Source organism: Stegostoma tigrinum, chromosome 30, assembly GCF_030684315.1.
Source record: "Stegostoma tigrinum isolate sSteTig4 chromosome 30, sSteTig4.hap1, whole genome shotgun sequence".
Lineage (NCBI taxonomy): Eukaryota > Metazoa > Chordata > Chondrichthyes > Orectolobiformes > Stegostomatidae > Stegostoma > Stegostoma tigrinum.
This window is the reverse complement of record NC_081383.1, coordinates 31,302,702-31,326,211: the sequence shown is the minus strand read 5'-3', so window position 1 is coordinate 31,326,211 and position 23,510 is coordinate 31,302,702.

The following is a 23,510-nucleotide window of genomic DNA, read 5'->3' as shown; positions in this document are numbered from 1 at the left end:
AGTGAAAAGGCCAAGCCCCGGCGCGGGAGTCTCATCACATTGCAGCAGGGTGGTGTCCACCTGGTGGCCTCAGCCAGGCCCTACATTGTGGTTTCGGCCCAGTTTTCCAGCATACGCTGAAACCAGCAGCTGTTAATTGTACATGGATGAACTTTTTCCTTTTTCCTTCTTCTTAATTATGACTTCTGTCATTAACTTAGACGCAGTGGTTTGGCGACTGATAAAACTTCTCACTGTGTTTTTTAAGAAAAAATGCAAGTGACCGTAAATTGTGATCCTATTCTATTCTGTGCACGCCAGGAGCAGGAGATTTATGCCTTATCAGAGGCCAGTGACATTTGGACGTTTCAGTTGAGGGCGACACACTAAATGCAGCTTTTAATTCAATTTTTAAGATAGGAAAATGAAACATTCTACACACACAGTTTTGGTGCAATGGATAACATGACATTGCTGAAAGAGAGCTTTCCTACGTCTGCTACTGATGAAGATGTTGCTACTCTCCACTGTTGTTCCAAATTTTCATCCGATAATCTGGAACTCAGATGCCTCTTTGCCAGAGAAGGGTCTGAAAAGAAATGTTCACAGCAGTATGTAGCTCCAAACAGTGTCACAGTTCTGTGTTCTGCCAGGTTTGGAAAGTTCATTGCACTACATTGAGCCTGGGCCGCTCACTGCATTCGTCCTTCATTCACTGTTGCTTTGCAGTTCCATGACTTCAAGTTGAAAGTTTTCAGCTTTGATGTTGAACACTCTGGCAATAATATTTAGAACATAAGAATCAAGAGCAAGAGTAGGCCAGGTGGCCCTTCGAGCCTGGTCTGCCATTCAGTGTGAGCATGGCTGATCTTTTCACGATCTCAGTTCCACTTACCGATCATCTCAACATAACCCTGAATTCTTCTACTGTTCAAGAAATTATCTTAGCTTTAAAAACATTTAATGAGGAAGCCTCAACTACTTCACTGGGTAGGGAATTCCACAGATTCACAACCCTCTGGGTGAAGAAGTTCCTCCTCAACTCAGTCATCAATCTCGTCCCCCTAATTTTGAACTATACCACCTTGTTCTTATTTCACCCGCCAGTGGAAACATCCTTTCTGCTTCTGTCTTATCAATTTCGTTCGTAATTTGATATGTTTCTATAAGGTCCCCCCTCATTCTTATAAATTCCAAAAAATATAATTCCATTCTACTCAGTCTCTCCTCATAAGCCAAGTCTTTCAACTTCAGAATCAACCTAGTGAATCTATTCTGTGTCCCCTCAAGTGACAGAACATCTTTTCTCAAGTAAGGAATCCAAAACTGCATGCAGTACTCCAGGTGTGTCCTCACCAGCAGCCTATACAGCTGTAACGTAACCTCCCTGCTTTTAAACTCAGTCCCTGTAACAATGAAGGTCAAAATTCCATTTGCCTTTTTAATTACCTGCTGCACCTGCAAACCAACCTTCTGCAATTCATCTACAAGGACTCCCAGATCCCTCTGCACGGCAGCATGCTGCAATTTTTTATCATTCAAATGATAGTCCTTTTTACTGTTATTCCTATCAAAATGGATTGTTTCACTTTTATCAACAATGTGCTCCATCTGCCAGACATTTTCCCCACTCACTTTACCTTTGATAGTATCGAGGGCTATTGCAGGCTTCAGCAAGACATTGACAGAATGCAGAGCTGGGCTGAGAAATGGCAGATGGAATTCAACCTGGATAAATGCAAAGTGATGCATTTTGGAAGGTCGAACTAACATGCTGAATATAGGATTAAAAGTAGGATTCTTGGCAGTGTGGTGGAACAGCTGGATCTTGGTGTTCAAGTGCATAGCTCCCTCAAAGTTGCCACCCACGTGGATAAGGTTGTTAAGAAAGCATATGGTGTTTTGGCTTTCATTAACAGGGGGATTGATTTTAAGAGCCGCGAGGTTATGCTTCAGCTCTACAAAACCCTGGTGAGACCACACTTGGAATATTGTGTCCAGTTCTGGTCGCCCTATTATAGGAAAGATGTGGAGGCTTTGGAGAGGGTGCAAAGGAGGTTTACCAGAATGCTGCCTGGACTGGAGGGCTTGTCTTACGAGGAGAGGTTGACTGAGCTCAGACTTTTCTCTCTGGAGAGAAGGAGGAAGAGAGGTGTCCTGATCGAGGTGTGCAAGGTAATGAGAGGCATGGATAGAGTCGATAGTCAGAGACTTTTCCCCAGGGCAGGATTGACTGCCACGAGTTTTAAGGTGTTAGCAGGAAGGTATAGAGGAGATGTCAGAGGGAGTTTCTTCACCCAGAGAGTTGTGAGCGCATGGAATAGTTTACCAGTGGTAGTTGTGGAAGCAGAGTCATTCGTGACATTTAAGCGACTGCTGGACATGCACATGGACAGCAGTGAATTGAGGGGAATGTAGGTTAGGTTATTTTATTTTTGGATTAGGATTATTCCACGGCACAACATCGTGGGCCGAAGGGCCTGTACTGTGCTGTACTTTTCTATGTTCTATGTTCTATGTTCCATCTAAATCCCTTTGCAAACTTTCAGCGTCCTCTGCACACTTTGCTCTACCACTCATCTTGGTGCTAACCCCAAATTTTGACACACTACATATGGTCTCCAACTCTAAATCATCGAAGTAAATCATAAACAATTGCAGTCGCCTTACTGATCCCTGAGGCACACTATGGGTGACTGATCATCAACCAGAAATTCACTCATTTATCCCCACTCTTTAGACGAGTGAGTTAACCAACCCTCTTTCCAGGCTAATACATTGCCTGTAACACAGTGCACCTTTATTCTTGTGTAGCAGCCTTTAGTGTGGCACCTTGTCCAGTGCGTTTTGGAAATCCGGATACATCACATCTACTGGGTCCCCGTCGTCCATTGCGCTTATAATGTCTTCATAGAATTCTAGTAAATTACTTAAACATGGCCTAACCTTCATGAACCCATGCTGCACCTGCCCAATTGGACAATTTCTATTGAAATATCTTGCTGTCTCTTTCATGATGATAGATTCAAGCATTTTCTCCACTACAGAAGTTAAGCGAACCAGCCGATAATGCCCCATGTTTTGTCCACTTCCTTTTCTTAAACAGTGGCGTCACATTTGCTGTTTTCCAATCTGCTGCAACTGGCCAGAGTCCAGCAAATTTTGGAAAATTACCTCAAGTGCATTTGTTATTTCTCCTGCTATCTCTTTTTGTACCCTGGGATGTATTCTTTCATGGCTGCAAGACTTATCTACCTTTTGCTCTATTAGCTTGCCCAACACTACCTCTTTCACAATAATGATTATTCTAATATCCTCAGCTACCTTTGTCTCCTTCTCATGAATTACTGGCATGTTATTTGTGTCCTTCTCTATGAAGACTGACATCAAATGCCTGTTCAATGCCTTAGTTATTTCCTCATTTCCCATTATTAAATTTTCCTTCTCATCCTCTAAAGGACCAGTGTTTGCCTTACCCATTATTTTTTGTTGGTATATTGGTAGAGACTTTTGCTATCTGTGTTTATATTCTGAGCTAGTTTACTCTAGTAATGTATCTTCCTTTTCCTTATAGCCTTTTTGTGTTGACATTTAAAGTGATCCCAGTCTTCTAGGTTCCCACTTGTCTTTGCCTCTTTGTGTGCCTTACCTTTCAGTTTGATACCCTCCCTTATTTCCATGGACATCCATGGCTGATTACCACTTTTTCTACAGCTCTTTCTTTTCATTGGTATATGCTTTTGCTGAAGACTTGGAAAAATTGCTTTGAAAGTTCTCCATCGTTCCTTAACTGTCTCACCATAAAGTCTTTGCTTCCAGTCTACTTCGTCCGACTCCTCCCTCATCCTATTGTAGTCTCTTTTGTTTAAGCACAGGACCCTGCTTTCGGGTTTTATATTCTTGGCTTTCCATCTGTATTCTTCATTCAACCATACAGAGATCACTCTTTGCAAAAGGGGAATCCCTAACTGAGATCATGAATTATTCCTGTCTCATTACACACGACCAGATCTAGGATAGATTGCTCCAATGTCAATTCCATTCATACTTTTCAAGAAAACTATTGCAGATATATTTAATGAACTCCTCCTCAAGGCTGCCTTGACCAACCTGGTTTGACCAATCAACATGTAGGTTAAAATCCCCCATGATAACTGCTGTGCCATTTGTACAGGCACTAGTTATTTCTTTGTTTACTGCCCACCCCAATGTGATGTTATTATTTGGTGGCCTAATCAAAATGCCAATCAGTGACTTTTTTTTCTTATAATTTCTACTTTTCACCCAAATGGATTTCACCTCATTCTCTAAAAAACCTAAAGCATCTCTCACTGCCACCCTGATGTCATCCTTAAATATCAGCGCTACACTAACCCACCCTTACTTTCCTGCCTGTCCTTCTGAATAGTCTGATACTCCTGGAAATTTAATTCCCAATCATGACCATTCTTCAACCATGTCTCTGTAATGTCTACTAAATCATACTCATTTGTGATGATCTGTGCCATTAACTCATCTTTTGAATACTGCAATCATTCAGGTGAAGTGTCTTTATGTTTGTGTTTGTACCTTCTTATTGGATTCTATCAATGTCCATCAATAATATCTCCTGACTTTTCCTTATGGATGAGAGTTTGCTCGCTGACCCGGACTTTTCCTTACTTTTAATTTCTTTATTATTCTTCAATGTCGTTAAAACCGCCTGCTCATGTTAACCTAATGCTTTCCTTTCTGTTGACCATTCCTTTTCCTTCCCCGGGTTCACTAATTCAAAGTCCTATTGACCACCCTATTTATTCTTATCACTAGAACACTGGCCTCAGCTTTGTTCAGGTGGGGGCCATCCCAGCAGTACAGATCTCTCTTGTTCCATAACTGATGTCAATGCCCCATAAAATGGAACCCCTCTTTCCCTACCACTGAGCTCAGGAGTTGCGGCCTAGTCTGCAGGGAGCAGTCGCAGGGCAGAGCAGCAGCACGGGGTGAGTATAACAGTAACTGAGCTCAGGGCACATTATAGCTGCAAAAAAATTGTGATACCACAAGGAACCTGTGGCCTCGTTGGCTGGTAGGAAATCTGCACTAAATTTGAAAATGAGCACAGCAAAGAAATATTAATAAATTAAATATCTCATCTATAAATTTATATAAATTGATAAAATAATTAACTAAGTAGAGATGGCTGGGCAGATGATGCGCTGTAGCTGTATAATGTGGGAGCTGGCAGGTCCCATCGTAAGCTGCAATGACCACATCTGCAGCAAGTGTTGGTTGATCAAGGAACTTCGGCTCAGAGTTGATGAGCTGGAGTCTGAGCTTCAGTCTCTGTGGCACACCCGGAAAGGGGAAAATTATCTGGATACTCTGTTGCAGGAGGCAGTCACACCTGATAGATTAAGTACTTCAAATTCAGTGATCAGGAACAGCAGGGTGTGATTGTAAGTGAGGCATGTAGGGGGATCCTGGATTCAGGAATGGAGGAGGCTCAGCTCTTGACCTTGTCCAACAGGTGTGAGGTACTGGCTCCCTGTGAGGATGAGGATAAGGGCTGTGGGAAGGATGAGCCAACTGACCATTGCACCATGGTATAGGAGACCATTCAAGAGGGTGGAGCAAAAAGACAAGTGGTAGTTGTAGGGGGCTCTATACTTAGGGGGGATTGATAGCAACCTTTGCAAGCAGGATTGAGAGTCCCACATAGTATGTTGCCTCACCCTGGTGCCAGGGTGAGGGACACCTTTGACTGGTTTGAAAGGATACTGGAGTGGAAGGGCAAGGATCCAGTTGTTGTGGTCCATATTGGGTCAAACAACATAGGCAAGCCTAGGAAGAAGGACATGTTTGGGGATTATAAAATACCAGGAACAAAATTAAGGAACGAGGCATCAAGGGTTATAATCTCCGGATTACTTTAGCTAAGTTTAACAACGTTCTTCATGAACCTAATTGCTAAAGTCCTCATGGACTGAAACAGAGTCAGAAAACTACATCAGCAGTAACTGTTGATATTTTGAACAGTTTCTCTCCACTCTTGACCCTTATTGGAGGCCGAAACATAAAGCCCAAAATAATCTACATCAAAGACAAAGCTGAGAGTGTGGGGTGGCGGAATATCCTACATATTCTGTTTCATGTGTGCTGGTGATGAATTTTAATAGAGCCCTTCAAGTATAGCTCATAGAAACATTTCATTTTCAGTCTGGCCAGATAGACCACATGGTTGTTTTACAAAGGCAAGGCCCAAAAGCCAGAAAGTAAAACTTCAAAACGTAATTCAAAATCATTGTGCATATTGTCATTGATCCTTATGTTGTGAGTTCATGGATCATATGTTCTTCTGCAAACCTTTTGTTTTTACAAATAAAAGCTTTCAACTAGAAAATAAGCTGAAGCATTTTGAAGGTGAGAGCACTTCAAATGAAGAAGTACCTTCAGGCAGCATGAGGTCCGCTTTTATCAGTCTCCAGCCACAAGGGCAGGAGATGTCCCTGAGAGTCATAGATAGTTAAGTGCAGCTGAAAATTGGGGTGAAGGAAGCTCTCAAGCAGCATTATTCTGAAGTAGCTAAGAAAATTGAATTTTAGGGTGATTCAGTGGGAGTGGCAGATCGGAGATTCTAGCTGTATGATAAATGTTTAAATTGTACTGTTTACTAGGTGTTGGGGAGCAGTCTCAAGAGTTCTGGAGAATAGGGTCTCAAGTAAAGATATTCATAGAATCCCTACTCTATGGAATCAAGTCATTTGGCACATTACGTCCACCCAGATCCATCCCCTATTCCTGTAACCCTACATTTCCCGTGGATAATTCACCTTGCCTGCACATCCCCCTGGACACTCTGGGCAATTATGCACAGCTGGTTGGACTGAGAGAGGAAACTGGAGAACCCTGGAACATGGGGAGAATGTGCAAACTCCATGGCAGGAATAAAACCTGGGTCTCTGGCACTCTGAGGCAGCAGTGCTAATCACTGAGCCACTATGTTGCCCATGGACTATAAAGATGGAGCATTCATTGATGCAGTTCAAGTTGGAGAGATTTTGGGAGGCAAATCTTCTGAAGTGAAGAATTTGAATCCTCTGGTAGTGAAACAAAGTTTGAACGAGATTTGGTGACCCACCATTGACTCACCTTTGTGGGGGTAACCCAGCTTGTTTGCATGAGCCATTTAAAATGCAGTCTGTGCAGTTTATCTATTAACTCCTATCTACCTCCCATTAATCCTGAATGTTAAAGCCTAAATTTTATCTGTTGTGTATGTGGCTTAGAATCATTATCTTACTTGTTCAAGATATCTATTTAGTTTGTAATAGCTTTTGTATGTTTTATTTATGTTTGTATAATAAATTTATTTCTGCATTTCAATTCAATCCTGGAATCCTGTTACATATTTTCTCCTTTTGGTTCTTTGACACATTTATTCTTTATAAGATTTTCTTCTTTCAAGTCAGATCACAACTATGCTTTATGTAATTGCATAAATTGTACTTTCTTCATACTCAGCTGGGAACTAAGGACACCTCTGGGAAGCAACACAGCTCTGACCCTGGAGGTAATTTTTAATTGAATGTTTAAGTTGAGTGTGGTCAGAGCTGGAAGGTGGGAAAATTTTGAGTTATAATTCAATGTTACTGCATCAAGTATTGTTCAGAATGCGTGGAGGGGAAAGATTCATCTGAATTTCCTTCACAATTTGTCAGATCCCTAAAACTGTCGAACAATCCCTGCCTCGCCAGGTGGATATATCCAATACTAATAACAGTCACATTTGGAAACAAATATTATGTCCATTCATTTAGCACCAAGTAATATTAACATTTGGTAGATTTCTGGATGCTTTGGAACTGAAACACAAACATCTTTTTCTTTAGATTTGTTTATTGGCAGGTGGGCGTTGCTGGCCAATCCAGCATTTATTGACTGTTTCTAAATGGCCTTGATGACAGTGAGACAGGTTTTTAGAGCTAGCATTAAACTGATGTGTTTACCCAGAGAAAGTAAACATCATTTTAACTCTGTAGACTCCAGTTCATTGAATTCATATTTTTTGTCTGAAATGAGATTCAATATCGTATTGATTAGAACATAGAACGTAGAACAGTACAGACCCTTTGGTGCATGATGCTTTGCCAACCTATTATCCTACTAAGATCAATCTACCCTGCATACCCTACATTTTACTATCCTCTGCGTGCCTATCCCAGAGTCGCTTGAAAGTCTCTAATGTATCTGACTCCACTATCACCGCCAGCAATGCATTCCACGCATCCACCACTCTCTGTGCAATGAACTTACATCTGATGTCTCCCCTATACCTTCCTCCAATCACCTTAAAATTATGCCCCCTCATCATAGCCATTTCTGCCTTGGGGAAAAAAGTCTCTGGTTACCACTTCATCTATGCCTCTCATCACCATCATGCCAACATCTATCAAGTCACCTCTCATCCTTCTTCGCTCCAATAAAAAAAAGCCCTAACTCCCACAACCTTTCCTCATAAGACCTGCCCTCCAGTCCAGGCAGCATGCTGATAAATCTACTCTGGACCCTCTCTAAAGCTTCTACATCTTTCCTGTAATCAGGCGACCAGAATTGTTATTGAGCCATTGCTTTCAACTTTGTGTTATTAGTTGCCAGGAACTTAAAATAAAAAGCATCATTCACACAAAATCAGAACAAAGTTTTGAGGGAAGCAGTTTTGTTTAGATGTAGATATAATTCATTTGTGTGTGTGTTACAGGTTGCCACCAGTATGTGCATAAGGCACAGTGAGAAATAACTTCAGAAAGGTCTGTATCCTGCTACCAAGTCACCCTTTATTTACACACGCAGAGTCCTTAACTGTAGTACAACCACTTCACAGCCGGCTCTCAGAGTGCCAGAATCTCTCACTCTTTTTTAAAAATCTGTCAGCCAGAGGTCCCTGATTGGGGATGTAAATTTGGTCCAGAGAGCTCATATCTAATATCTATTTAGCTTGCCAGGATATTTGTACAGCCATCAGAAGTGGAAGTCCTCACAGGTTGCAGCATTGAAATCAATTGTTGCAAATCTTCCCTATAACCTCAGCAAGGTTCAACCTCCTGTTTGTCATCACCTGAGAAACATAACCAATATAAACCATGGATCGCTCACTTAGATTCTTTCCTAAGTCTGAAGGCACAACATTTTAAAACTCGGTTGAGGTCAACTAATTCAGAGCTGCTTAGACACAGAAGTTGGGATTGTCCTGGCTTGCACAATACTGCTCAAGAGAGGCAAACAGATGTTTAACTAAGGCACTGGATACTTCATGAAAACTCAGCTACTGAGCACACACACATGGAAATTAACCAATGCCAAACATCAAGTGGGTACTTTTCTCTTTTGTTACAATCATTGTTTGCTAATGGCTCCAGTACACACATTACAAAAACCTCCTTGGACATATTTCTGGTGAAGGAATTCTCAAGCAATTCTATTTTACTGAAACCTTTAAAGTAACGTGTAGTGACTGGAATGAGGTCAGCCAGCTGGACCTCAAAGGATGTGAGTTCCATGATTGGGGCCCGTTGATCTAGTCCAATCAGAGAGACTAGGCTGGCATATAAGTTTCAGAGATAGGTGTCAGACAGTATAAGGCAGTGCTATAGTCAAGGACTGAGTGTAAACAAAGGGTCATTTGGTTATGGGATACCAGCCTCTGTGCAGTTATTTCAAATGAGTGCACCCAAATTAAAAAGGTATGAGAAGTTAGAGCTGACTACGTGTTGAAGAGTATATTAACATTTATCTACCAGGATTTTGCTGCTAGAATCCTCACCTGCTGACCCTAACGGAATTCCTTGAGATCAGGAGTGACCTCCTTATTTTATATGCCAATAGTGATGGTCTGAGCAGTTAGGGGTGAACCACTCTCTGACAGAGGTTACTGTAAACTGCTGTTACTTATTAGGCCTTCAAAGGCACTGAGTTTCTATCTCCCAACAAGAAAAAAAGCTTTTCTGCTTCCTCGGCCTTCTTTGCGTTTTGTTTGGAGATTTACATTCCTTTAAAACTTCAGGCCAGCATTTCTAAAGTTCTTTCTTACTTATTCTTGGAACATGTGCAATTTTGGCAAGTTATACATCACACATCTTTAGCTCTGTATGAAAATGCTGATGGGTTTTCTGATCAGATCGCTATGGTGTTGATGATGGGCAGGTCATTGGCCTCTGGTGTATGAACGTAGCTGAACTGAAGACATTTCCCGGAAGAGCTTCCATAATGTTACCCCAAGGCTTCAATGGTTGACCTTGATTAAGCTTGACAACTTTCTACTGAGTCAGGTAGAATTGTAACTACTGATGGCTTTGCATTTGGTATCGGTTGACATCAGGTTTGCTTAAGCTCCATGATATAAAATGTTGTTACTCTTGCCTTTCCTATGGCATCCACAGCTGACCAAGATGGTGGTCTAGTTAGTCAGAAAGAACACAGATTGAGCTTACATAATTTGCTGATGTCATCTATCACTTTGCTAATGATTGTATAGAGCCTGAATTGACCTTAAGGGGGATGACTTCACTCATCCTAGGCAGGGCATGGCTGGGAAATTTTTCACATTCTGGGTTAACTGCCTGCATAACAGCTACAATCTAAGAATGCAGCTGGGAAGTTGGCTAGTTTCAGAATGCAGTCTATAGTAGGATCCACAAGTCTCACTGTGTTTAGATATTTAGCCATGTCTTTAATATCGCGTGCACTGAACTAAGTGGGCTTGTCGCTGCCATCATGATAGTGAGGATTTCAAGAGCAAGATAAGCAGGATTACACATTCAACACCCAAAACCACTTCTAGGAGCCTTATATTTATAAGCTGGATGTCAATAAAGTAGATGTATGGGGACAACCAACATTTAAATCATCTTTGGGCAATCTGATACCTCCCGTTTAATGAGGTCTACAGCCACTGATAATACCATCAACCTACCATTCGAGTCAAAGAGTCAGAGAAATGTACAGAGATTTTCAAGGCTTCAAACTTTGGTCTAAGGATATAAATTGAACTTCGAGTCATGGAGCTGTACAGCATGGAAACAGACCCTTTGGTCCAACTCACCCATGCTGACCAGATATCCTGAATTAATCTAGTCCCATTTTCCAGCATTTGTCCATATCCCTCTAAACCCGTCCTATTCATGTGCCCAGCAAGATGCCTTTTAAATGTTGTAATTGTGCCAGCCTCCACCACTTCCTCTGGCAGCTCACTCCATACACATACCACCCTCTGCGAAAAAGTTGCCCCTTAGGTCCTTTTAAAACTTTCACCTGTCATCTTAAATCTATGCCCTCTAGTTTTGGACTCCCCTGCCCTCGAAAAAAAGACCTTGGATATTCGCCCTACCCATGCACCTCATGATTTTATAAAGCTCTAAGGTCACACCTCAAACCATTCCTCCAAGCTGATCCTCGCTGTCTGAGAGGCTGTGCACACCGATCTCATACATCTGGGTCCCAGCCTTATCGCCAGCTCATCCAATGCATTCTTACCCTGTCAGTGCAGAACTGAAATGTTCACAGATTTTCTTTTTGTCATGTCTTTCATCTGTTCAGACAACAGAAGAAATAACCTTTAAAATTGTATATTAAAATAATCACTGAAGGTAAAATGAATATCAGAAAATACACTTAATTTTGAAAGTTGAGGGAGAAATATTGCACTTGGAGGATTAATAAAAGAACGAGCACTCTTGTTTAACTAACAAATTATATCAAGATGAGGTTTTCAAATAGTACTGAAAGATAGCAATGCATCAACATTGGAATGTAAAGTTCACTTTATTACTTTTGATTGGGCACTTCTTGTTTCCATGGTGAAAAGACATTGGGTATGCAATGTTCTATCACTACTGTATTAATGATCTTAGATAAGAAAATATTCCACTGTTTAAAAATTACCACATGTAATACTACTGGGGAAGCGATGATATACAGAAGATGCACTATATTTCTTTAGAAGAAAATGAATTTAGCAGTCGAAAGGTCATCTTGAATAGAATGTTTTTGATGAGAAACTCGGTGAAATCTTGAGCTGTCAGTGCAACACAGCTCAAAGGTTAAAGATTTTGCTGTTGCTATTAATTTCCTGAACTGAAACATTTGTGGAGATTTCATTAGAACGGGTCGAGTCCTAATATCAGGATGTGTGGCATCTGAGTCCTGACAAGGAACATAGAACATAGAGCTGTACAGCACAGGAATGGGCCCTTTGGCCCACGACGTTGTGCCAAATTAAACTAATCCTGCCTGCCCATATCCCTCCATACTTTGCACATTCATGTGTTTATCTAAAAGTCCTTTAAACACCCCTACTGCATGTCCCTTCATCACTACCCCTGGCAGAGTGTTCTAGAATCCTACCGCTCTGTGTAAAAACTTTGAACTTTCCCCATCTCACCTCAATTGCATGCTGGGCATCATCGGCACTGCAATAACATTCTCCCTGGCTGATAGCCTCTCTATCTGTCTCTAGTGAGATGACACTCTGGGCTTGAGAGGCACCATATGATCTGGAGGGTTGGCAAATATCGGATGAATATGTTCATGGATTAGAGGTATATGTGACTGATGTCCATCGACGGTACCCTGAGATGCTGTTTCATGCTGAGTGCCATGAGGCTCTTCACAAACAGCAGTGATGTATGATAATCAGGTACCCACTAACTTTCATGCCAAGAATTCTCAGTGTTGTTAAGCTTGTGTCGTAGCAGGAGGAGAAGCTGAACATTAATGAGGTCAGGTATGCAATTAATAAAGACCTTAACTAGCAACAATCCCCATTAATAGGCAACTTGTTTCTTCCTCATCAGAAACTCACGTCAAAGTCCTGAACTTGACTAGGAGAGTTTCTGTATAGGTTAAATGGACCTTACTGGTTTTCTTGCGCAATTCTGTCACAATGCATACCATAGCCCATGTTGTGCAGGCCCCTATAAGATCCCATTCTTAGCTTATTCCTTGGTAACAACTGAATACAGGTAACCTTGATTTGATGGAAATTATTACAGAGAACATGAGGATGACCGAGATGGCCATTCTTGCTCCTTCGAAGTCCTGAGCTTTTCACGCACCAAGTTTGATTGCCATTATCCCAGTGCTTCTGGCACTTCTCAGCTCTTGTCCGATCAGACCCTTACGTCATAATACAACAGCTGGGCACTTCATTAGAAAGACTCCTCCTCTTCAAATACCGCCATAGAAGATTTTACAGATGAGAGTAGACCATTGCAATTTCAATTCAAAAGCATTGCCTCAGGATGACACTGAAGTGTCAGCCTGGATTATGCACTACAACCCTGAAATAGTGTGTGAACCAAGAACTACCAGACTCACTTGAGAATGCAATAACCCAATAAAAGTGTTCAACAGCTCTGTACGGTTATAGGTCCAAGAAATCGGCTAGTGCATAGTGATGAAAGTCTTGGAGGCTCAGAGGAAACAGAAGGAATCATATATTGGCAACTTAAGAGGAAAAAGAATAAATAAGACCATAAGACATAGGAGTGGATGTAAGGCCATTTGGCCCATCGAGTTCACTCTGCCATTTAATCATGGCTGATGGGCATTTCAACTCCACTTCTCTGCACTGTCCCCCTAGCCCTTAATTCCTTGTGAGATCAAATAACCATTGTAATAACGAGAGCAAGACTAAATTTCTTTTAAGTCATAAATGCAGGCTTGGGAATCAGTCTTCATATTCAAAATTATGACTAAACTGATTTACATTTCATTAGTTTTATTACATCTATTTTTTCTCCTCCTGAAGCACTAATTCATGCTGCAGTGTTCCCATGGCCCTGCATGTGCGTGATCCGTTTCATCACTTTTTATATATCAGCCTGAGCAGTAAACATTGGACAACAATGCATTTGTAGGGCAACATAAAAAACCTTAATCCCATACCCAACATCCAAGCATCTTCGAGCTGCAGTGATTGGACTGTAATCACAAGGAACAATACTGATTCCTTAATTCTTCCCCTCTCTAGCAGAAGGCCGGCAGGAATACTCCCAAAAGCTTTCCACTGTTAATTCAGTACCTAGCAGGGATCAAACATTGGACCTTGAAGGCTTATACTGTTTAGTTCTACACAAACTAGCACATTTACTGAGCCTTTAGTTCGAAGCTGCCATCTTATTCTTTTGACCCAGTTTTGTGCAAAATAGCTCTCCTTATTGACAACAATGTGTGGAGCTGGATGAACACAGCAGGCCAAGTAGCATCTTCGGAGCAGGAAAGCTGACGTTTTGGACCCAGACCCTTCATCCGATGATCATCTGATGAAGGGTCTAGGCCCGAAACGCCAGCTTTCCTGCTCTTAAGATGCTGCACGGCCTGCTGTGTTCATCCACCTCCGTGCCTTGTTATCTCGGATTCTCCAGCATCTGCAGTTCCCATTAGCTCTCTTTATTGAGTTGCTTCATTATGTTGTTAAAATCTCAAATCAAGCTCATCCACTTAATATTTGTTTCCTATTGTGGGTGAATTGGGTATTCTTAGTTTCCTCATGATGGAATGTTTTAAAACCTAAAATCATCTCTGCTGCTCTTCTCTAAATCCATTTTAAAGCTATCATTCTACAGCAGGATGAGCAGAGCAGGACAATTTCCCTTGTGAAAAAAATCTTTGTTTGATAGAACATAAGAAAAAAAGAGGAAAAGATGGTAAAGCTCTCGAGTAGAGTACTTTGTGATTTTGGTTGAAAGGCAGGTGTTTTGGGTGAATTAATTTTTAAAAACATTACAACTTTATAACCTAGAGGTAGGAGAAGAAATGCTGTATTTCCCTGCAAAGGTACTGTAAATGCTTTGCTTCCTTTTTCTAAACTCCAAGTTTCTGCTCAGACTTGCCAATGTTTGAATGTTTTGTTTTGTATACCCTAGATTTTTATGCAAATATCAGCTTCACACCAACAAAACTGTCAAGCAGGAACAGAACTAAGCAATCCTGGAAACGAGGTGTGAAACTCATTATTCATTCCCTGGCTGTACTGAGAATGAGGTCTGAATCTCAGCTGGGGATCAGCGATTGATATCTTGTCAAATTCACAACCAATTTGAAACTGCATTCAATTTACAGGTTGGATTGGGATCCTGCTTCAGATAACTTTTATGGATATTTTATGGACTTCAGAAACCATCGCAAAGGCTGGCGGATTCGTGCTTTTTTTCCAATCAGTGGCTGGCCTTTTAAATATAAGTCTTCCAACCTGCACAGGATGGATAACATAATTGTAAAGGTGCAAGGGTTTTAGTATCTCTCCTGCAGATGTCTAAATATTCTAAGCTAGTCCCATGTGTTTGCACACCACTAACAGCTGGCATTACATGTTTCATACAGGTATAATGGACACTGGCACCCAAAGTGAAATATTAATGGGCATCACTCCTGTGTGATCAAAGGCAAGTAAAATAATTCCACAAAATGGTTAGCGTGGTTGAGAATTTATCTACACAGCAGCAAAAGGGACTGACTCATAAACTAAAGATTGAACCTTGATCAATTCCAGACTTTTAGATCATTTTAGTATCTTTGAAGTCTAGCAGCAGCTATCACTATATTAAAATATACTGCTTCAGTGAGCTACATTTAAGGATGCTGGTCTTTTCCTCATGAAAACTGGATTCAAATATTTATCAGGGAGCTGGTGTCTCTGCCTACCAAATGTTTGATGTGTAATATGTTAGCTAGTGGCAATTCAACTTCTAGTTAACACCAGACTAAAACATACCTTCTCCAAGTACACCTTCCTTATCTTGATCAGCCCAGAAATCCTGAACGCCAAGTACACCTTCCTTATCTTGATCAGCCCAGAAATCCTGAACGCCAATGTACCAACCACAATACCCCTCAGGTAGTTACTTTTTCCAGTCAGCTAATATTTTTCAAGCATTGGTCATGTTTCTCAGAAGCAACAAACATGAAACCAGATTTGTCTCATCAGCCCAATGCCTTGTCACACTATCACCCTCAGTGTTTTTTGACCCAATTATAGTGCCTGCTTCAACATCCTGCTGGTAGCTTCATGGATAAAGTGATGAAGCTGGTCTTGTGCCTTTTAAAGAAAAAAAAGAGGTAGACGGGTGATTTGACAGAACTGTTCAAGATTACAAGTACTCCAGGCAGGGTAGACAGAGAGAACTGCCGAGTTGTAGCGGTGTCAAAAGCTGGAGGTTGCTGACATAAAATGATGTGCAAAAGGACCAAAATCCACATGAGGGTATCTTTATTATGCAGTATCTGTGGGTGATCTGAAATGCACTTTTAAATGGGAATCAGATAAGCAAAATTATTCCGCAACTTTCTACCCTTTGGATGAAGAAGTTCTGCTACATTTGCCTGACTTCCTCATTTTAGGAATCAATATGTTGTAATGTCAAGTAAACGGCTTGTAGACCCTTTCCTAATGGCTTCTCTGGGTGTGAAACCAGCTGTAAACATCCTTTCCACATTTTACTGTATCACAAAGTTACAGTTCTCCCTTGCTATCTTCCTAGACCTTGGTATTTATATTAAATTATTAAAAGGAAATACATTTTAATGTATCTTATCACATCTCCAAAATCCCACTCAATTTATTGCTATTTTCCATTATGTGTTGAAATGTAGGTGAAGGTTAAACTTAGAACTTTCTGCCTAAGAGGAAAAAGCATCTCCACTTGAACCAACATTACTTCCATGTTATTGTAAGTTAAAACCCGTTAAAAACTGGGATGACTTCTCAATGGTTAAAGCAAACCAGGATGTTATGCTTCTAGGTTCAGTAGTTGTATTTCAATAATGTGGTACTTAGAAAAGCAGCAACTAATAGTATGGCCCTGATATTTACAGGCCAGGATGGAGCACAGTGAGACATACGACTTTAAAGGCAGTTGTTCCTCAATTACTTCTGCATCACATTTACCCACTAGCAGCTGACCAGTTTCAGATGAAAATTAAGCAAAGAACTGCTGGTGCTGAAACAAAAACAGGAATTACTGGAGAAGCTCAGCACGTTTGGCAGCATCTGTGGAGAGGGAAACAGTTAACGCTTCGAGCCCAGATTGCAAATTGGGGTAATGGGTGGCAGTGAGCGGCAGAAGGTTCGCTTGAGGGGTCAGACAGGAATCTTCTGCTCCTCCTGATGCATTGACCTTCCAACTATTTTTCTGCCAAGTTTCTCAAGCTGGCAGCTGTTAAACATGCATCAGTCCCCAGCTATAGTGTGGAAGTCTGATTCCAATATTTTAAGAACATGCCCAAACTCTCCATGCAAATGCTTTCAGTAGAGATGTTTTGTTGATGGTAGAGTTGTTTGGAAGGAACCAAATGACCTTTGTATAGTTATTAATGTAACAGATGGTTGTTCTTCTGATGCTGGTAGTATGATCCCAGCATTGCTTTAATATCAGTGTGTTACTTCTTTTCCGTGGATGTGTTCGATATTTAGTGAGAAGATATTTTTAATCACTGTTTTAAACTATTTAAATTCACTGCTTAAGAAAGTGATTTCTAGATCAGAGATACCAAGGTAAACTTTGTTGATACAAAGAAACAAATCTGATGAAATACAGGAAAATCTCCAATATTATTTTTGAAGGGAACATAATTTCTCCTCCAGACAGACTAATACTAGCATAACAAAGCGTGGAGCTGGATGAACACAGCAGGCCAAGCAGCATCTCAGGAGCACAAAAGCTGACGTTTCGGGCCTAGACCCTTCAGAGAGACTAATACTAGCAAACAGGTTGATTCACCAAAGAATGAGTAATCGAGGAAGAGTTAACAGCTTCCAAAATAAAGTCTCAAATTACGTAAGCATCACCCTAGAAATAAGACTACTGTGCTGTGTTGTCTTTATGGCTCTGTTTGTATATTGCACAGTTTCAGTAGTATTGGCAAATAGCTGGAGTTGTATAATATTGAATGTGCCAGGAATTCTTTGAAAATAAGCTGTTAACAAAACATCACCAATTAAAAAGAGGTCAAGACTACTGAATGCAGTCTAATAGTGAAAGATGCTGCAAGAGGGAAAAGTTAATGGTGTAGAATTGCCAATTCAATGAAACGACTCCAGTTCATCACCTCAGGGAATGACTTAGAAACTATACATGTGGAAGATCAAAGATAGCTTGGTGGAAGGTCTTGCGAGTGAAATCATTGATGAAAAACACTAATATTCTTTCCAGTGAATTAAGAAACGACAGAGCAGAAAAGCAGAGAAAACAATTTGTGACTGAAACAAATTGAATCTTTGTTCGATAAAGCATTCTGGGGCATGAAGAATTCAGGGACTGAGTCATATAGATACTAGAGGTAACCAAAAACCTGATAAGTGGGCTTTAAGGAGGATTTTAAAAGAGAAAAGAGAGCTGGAGACATGTAAGTGTTTTGATCTATTTAAATAACCTGGGATTAAGGAGGGTCAAACTCAGTGAACAGAAACAAAACATTGAGAATTAAGGCAATCTCAAATAAAAGCCAAAGTTCTGATAATGGGTTATTGACCTGAAGAGTTAACTTTCTCTCTCTCTACAGGTAGGTGCAACATTTCCTCTTTCTTTGACAAACTGTTGTTAGATTACACATTATTGCCCATCTTGACTGTTACTGATCAGACCAGGCCCCCTCAAGATATCCTAAGAAGGTAGCCTAGATGCTAGTTTTTTCTTATTTTAAAGACAAATGTAAAGTGTCTGTCCCAGATAAAATGTGACTGGTCAAACTACTCAACATTATGCAAAACACAATTAAGTTAAATACCATCATTAAAATATGACCAAAGAAAGAATAACAACTCTATTGAAAAAAATTAACAGAATAATAGCTGTAGTAACTAGTACTAATTAACTGTTCCAATATAGTAACATCCCATAAACACACTTCTTGACAAAAGAGCAAATTCGGATAGAGATTCTCACATGCAGTTCTCTAATCCAGGAGGAAGAAAAAGAAATCAAGAGAGATTTCAGAGGGAGTAGCAGCTAGGAAACATTTACTGAAGCTTCCACCTCTTTTGATACCCCAGCAGGATCTGATGTTACTCAGAAACCTTGATCAGTGAGAGCTGGCCACACCCATTCAGGCTGTTTAACAAAAAACCCCAAGGCATCCTAAGCTGTTTTCATATGTGGTCTTAACTCAGATCTAAACTTCTGCCTTACAACCTCTCTTCAACAAAAATGACAAAAGAACCTCTTAAAGTGGCAGCATTATTATGCAACCAAGAGACAAAGGATATCAACTATGGCAAATCTTATTTTTCTAAACCCTGCCAATGGAATATTGAAAATTTCTTAGGTTCTGAACCTATCATCTTCTCTTCCTCTATTTATTTGTTTTTGAGAAAAATCAAGTAGACTGAAACCTCAAGGTGCAAATTTTCATCAATATTAAAAAGACTGATGAAGGAGTGGTTGGGTGACGCCAGCTTAGTTTAAAAGTTTGTAAGTATAGGGGATGGGCCAGACTGAGGAATATGACAAGTTTTACATTTGAGGCTCTGGGGGATTGTGAGGTAGTATTAATTCCAAGGCAACAAACCTGACTGGGATGTGTGTAGGAAAGTCAATTTGTAACTTGGGATGAACTCAGTTTCCTGCGTCTATCTCTGAGGAAGGGTCACGAGACCTGAAACAGTAACCCTGATTTCTTTCTTCACAGATGCTGCCAGGCCTGCTGAGCTTTTCCAGCAACTACTGTTTTTGTTCCTGCATCTATCTGTATTATGATGGCCATGCTTATTACATTCCTGGAAGGAAGAAATGGAATCTGGTGAAGAGAAAGGGAGAGAACTTAGGGTAGGAGAGCCAGAAAAAGCCTGTTAAAGGGAGTAGCCATTTGTAAAAATTAGGATTGGGAATAGTCCAAAGGTGTGCAAGATAGGGGGTTGGTCATGGTAAATTGCCCCATTGTGTGCAGCAATATGCATCTTAGATGGGTTGTCCATAGTAAAGGTGGGGTTATGGGGATAGGGTGTGGTCTGTGTCTGAATGGCATGTTCTTTGGTGGGTCAGTGCAGACTATTACTGCTTTGTGTTGATTCCAAGATTCTTCTATGAACAGAAAAAACCTTCAAGGCAATAATAAACTGTCATCAGGAAATAGAAAGCTAGCTGTTTAGCTTTGAGGAAAACTAAATTTTTGGCAGGAATGCGGAAACCCAATTCTTAGAAGGCAGTTTTAGCAGTAGTGTTGATACACAAATTCCATTTGAAACCAGAACAATCTAACTATATGAGAGCTTAGTGAAGTAGGTTTCATGTTGAACTACAAAGTGCAATTTTCAGTTCTTAAAACGCTTCTGCTGGAGTCAGGAGCCACTTTCTTCCAATGGCAATACAACTGCTCGTGAAGTATTATTGGTGCCAGAAATCTGTGGCCTCTCAGATCTGCTGGTAAAACTCATTATCAGGAATGTATATATTTATCAGTTATGTGATCAATATTGCTGAGCCACATAAATTGCATGCGTCAGTTGAAGGTTGTATAATTAATTGCTAGGAGACATAATTAATGATAAGTTTCATCATGTGAATGATTCAACAAAGCAAACAAAGAATTTATCAGCTTCAGAGATTATTAATTTGAAACATTTTTAATCAATTTGTAATGAGATAATTGCCATTTCCCACTTTCATTTGAATACTTAAAGAGAGGAAATGAAGCAGAGGCATTTTTTCAGTTGAACTTTGATTTTAAATGTTTTCTGGTCTGCAACAGGAAGGGATTATAAACTGTATATGAGTAATTATATTGGAAATAAAACCTCATCACCTGCACTTTTATTGGGATTGGATTATTGGGCACTAAGCTCCAAAAGAAAAACCTCATTTCCTGATCACTAACCTGATTCCTTCTGTTATTTGCTTTAAAGGCTCCCGCTTGGTGAAACTTGGTTCCACAGCTCCAACTGCTCCCTCTTACTTTAGTGATCATTCTTCAAAAGTACCTAGACAGTGACTACAAGTAGGCTACAGTTCAGCCCAATCTTGACCTTATCCAACATTTGCATTTATTAATGCAACAGCAAATGCTGATTGAGCATTCGCAGGGTAGAAGCCTTGCTGTTCTTCACTTTCCATCACTCAGCCCAGATGTTGTACTATTATTCCAATCCTAGAGCCATTACGGCCCAGAACTGCATTGAAGCTTGGGTCTTCCAGTCTGATGGCTCATTTCTACACTAAAAAGCATAATAATTAGCAAAGCTATTGATGGAGTAACTAATGTATTTCTTTGAAATCCCAGAATCCACAGCAAACAAAGTAATGTTATAAAAATCAACATTTACATCTTTTACAGTACTGCATAGATAAGGCTGTGATCATTTTAAAGAAAGTGATGTTGAATTAATTACACAATTAATTATCATCAAGGTCAAGAAAACTGTTTGAACTCAACTAGAAGTAGAAACCAATGGAACAATTCCTTTCAAATTCAATATGAAAATAAATCTCTTCAGTGTAAACAAACCCTTTTAAATAAAAAAAACCAGTGATTATGTTGGTAAACAGAATTAGATAATACAATGCCGAGGACAGCTTAAAATTTAAATCTCTATAAAACAATCATTAAAATGAAATTGAATGATAAGGTTGCATGTTACCAAGTGCTGAGAATCCTTTACTCTCTGGCCATAGAAAGGTTTTGATATAGAACGCATGAGTGTATTTTCTGTAAAATTACTTCAGAATCAAAACAGAATTCAATTATTATTCTCCTTTACTCTGTACCAAGTCTTTCAGGAGGCATTAACTCATGATGAGGAAGGGCAATTTTTCCAGGGCACAATGTGATAAGATGTGCGAATTCATTATATTTTTATACCAATTGTTTGAGTTTGAATTTTGAACTAGTGGCATAAGGGTTTGCCCTGTACCCGAAGAGATTTACTGATTAACTTGAAAGTATTTCTGTAGCCATGGAGATTTATTTTTAAAATAGTATGTGGGTGTATGAGATAGAGACAGGGAGACTTTCTGTTGAGAAATGGAATTTTGTTTTCATTGGGAGAGGATTCATCAAAGTTGTGCTTAGGCATTCAATTTAGTATATCAGAATTTTTTTCTGTTTTTGGAAAACATCAACAGCTCAGAAAATATTTTGTTTTTCAGTTTGCAGAAATCTTGGCTAGAGTTGGAGGTGTAAAGCAGTTGCTCTGAGCAAGGGAGATAATTTAGAACTGCTAAGCAGTAGGTCACTGGTGTATAAAGTGTTTCATAATAAAGTTTTAGATCAGAAGTGTTTGGTTGAAACCCTGAAGGGGTTATTTGGAGCTAGGAATGTCTCTGCTTAGTTTTGTGAAGACTCAAGGAAAAGGTGATCAGATGTTCCAAACGGGAAATTGAAACCATAGCTAAGTCAAAGCATTTCTGTGATGGAGCCAGGAATTTTCTCTCAACTTTTAGTACTGTAAAAGAATTGCTGTAGGGATTAAAAGTAGCACAGTTTACTGTGTGTTTCCTAAAATTTAGATTAATGTTACATGTAAACATGATTAAACCATTTTCAATCTATTTTATCTTCTTTTTGTTGCACAACAAATTTGTGGTTTACTGCTGAAGTCACCTATAGCATTGTGTGCTCGTCTGTCAGTGAAGGATCACCTCATTAGAATGGTAATTAAGAAAAACAAGATATGGTCTCTCAAGCCAGACCTCTGATATGAAATATCCAGTAATGGGAAGTAACATCATGTTGATGTGACTGACCCAGAGGGGCTTAAAAAGTGGGGCGTCACTGTTTGCTTCTCATCTATTCATGATATTTGGTTAACTTCATTTAAGCAGATAGTCCTGTGAATAGATGCATTTACCTGCAGGGACTGATTCTGCTTAGAATGTCTGATCAAGATCTGAACATTATCCCATCTGTTCCACTTTAGTGTGCTTTTTAGGTAAATGGGAATCCCTGTATCAGCTATGTAAATCATTTAGGTATTTAGTTAGAATATAAATTACTTATTGACTACTTAAATGAGCAATGAAACTAAAAACTGCCAGTCATGGCTAGTTGAAAGGCTATTGGTGACAAAGTCTCCTTACTGTTTGACTGGTGATTGCCAAATCTCAAAGGCTCTTCACCTATTTTGCACTTCACTCACATTCAGCTGCACTTCCCTTTGGTCAACCTTCACCTCAACATAAGAACGACTGTCCCTCCGAGAGTGAAATGAGCACTAGCACTGACTGCATCAGCAAGAGGACAATGAACACCAGTAGCAGTTGGGCGCAAGAGAGCGGGCTCTGGGAAGGCGTACAACACAACATAGGGAACTGCAGGGAAAGCAGGTGCTCTCTCAATATGTCTAACCACTAGCACTTCAGGAAGCTCAGGATCTCACAGCAGGTTGGCTAATGCCATTTGCAGTCTTCAAGGACAGGTCCTTCCGTTTGGCAGATCATGTAGGCAACTTCATTCTAACCCCATCCTGGATCTCAATATCATTCTGGAGTTGTGCTTCTTCCCTTGCAAGATGCAAAAGCAGCATTGTAAGTATTAGTAATGACTGGTGTGCAGAGGAAGGAAGG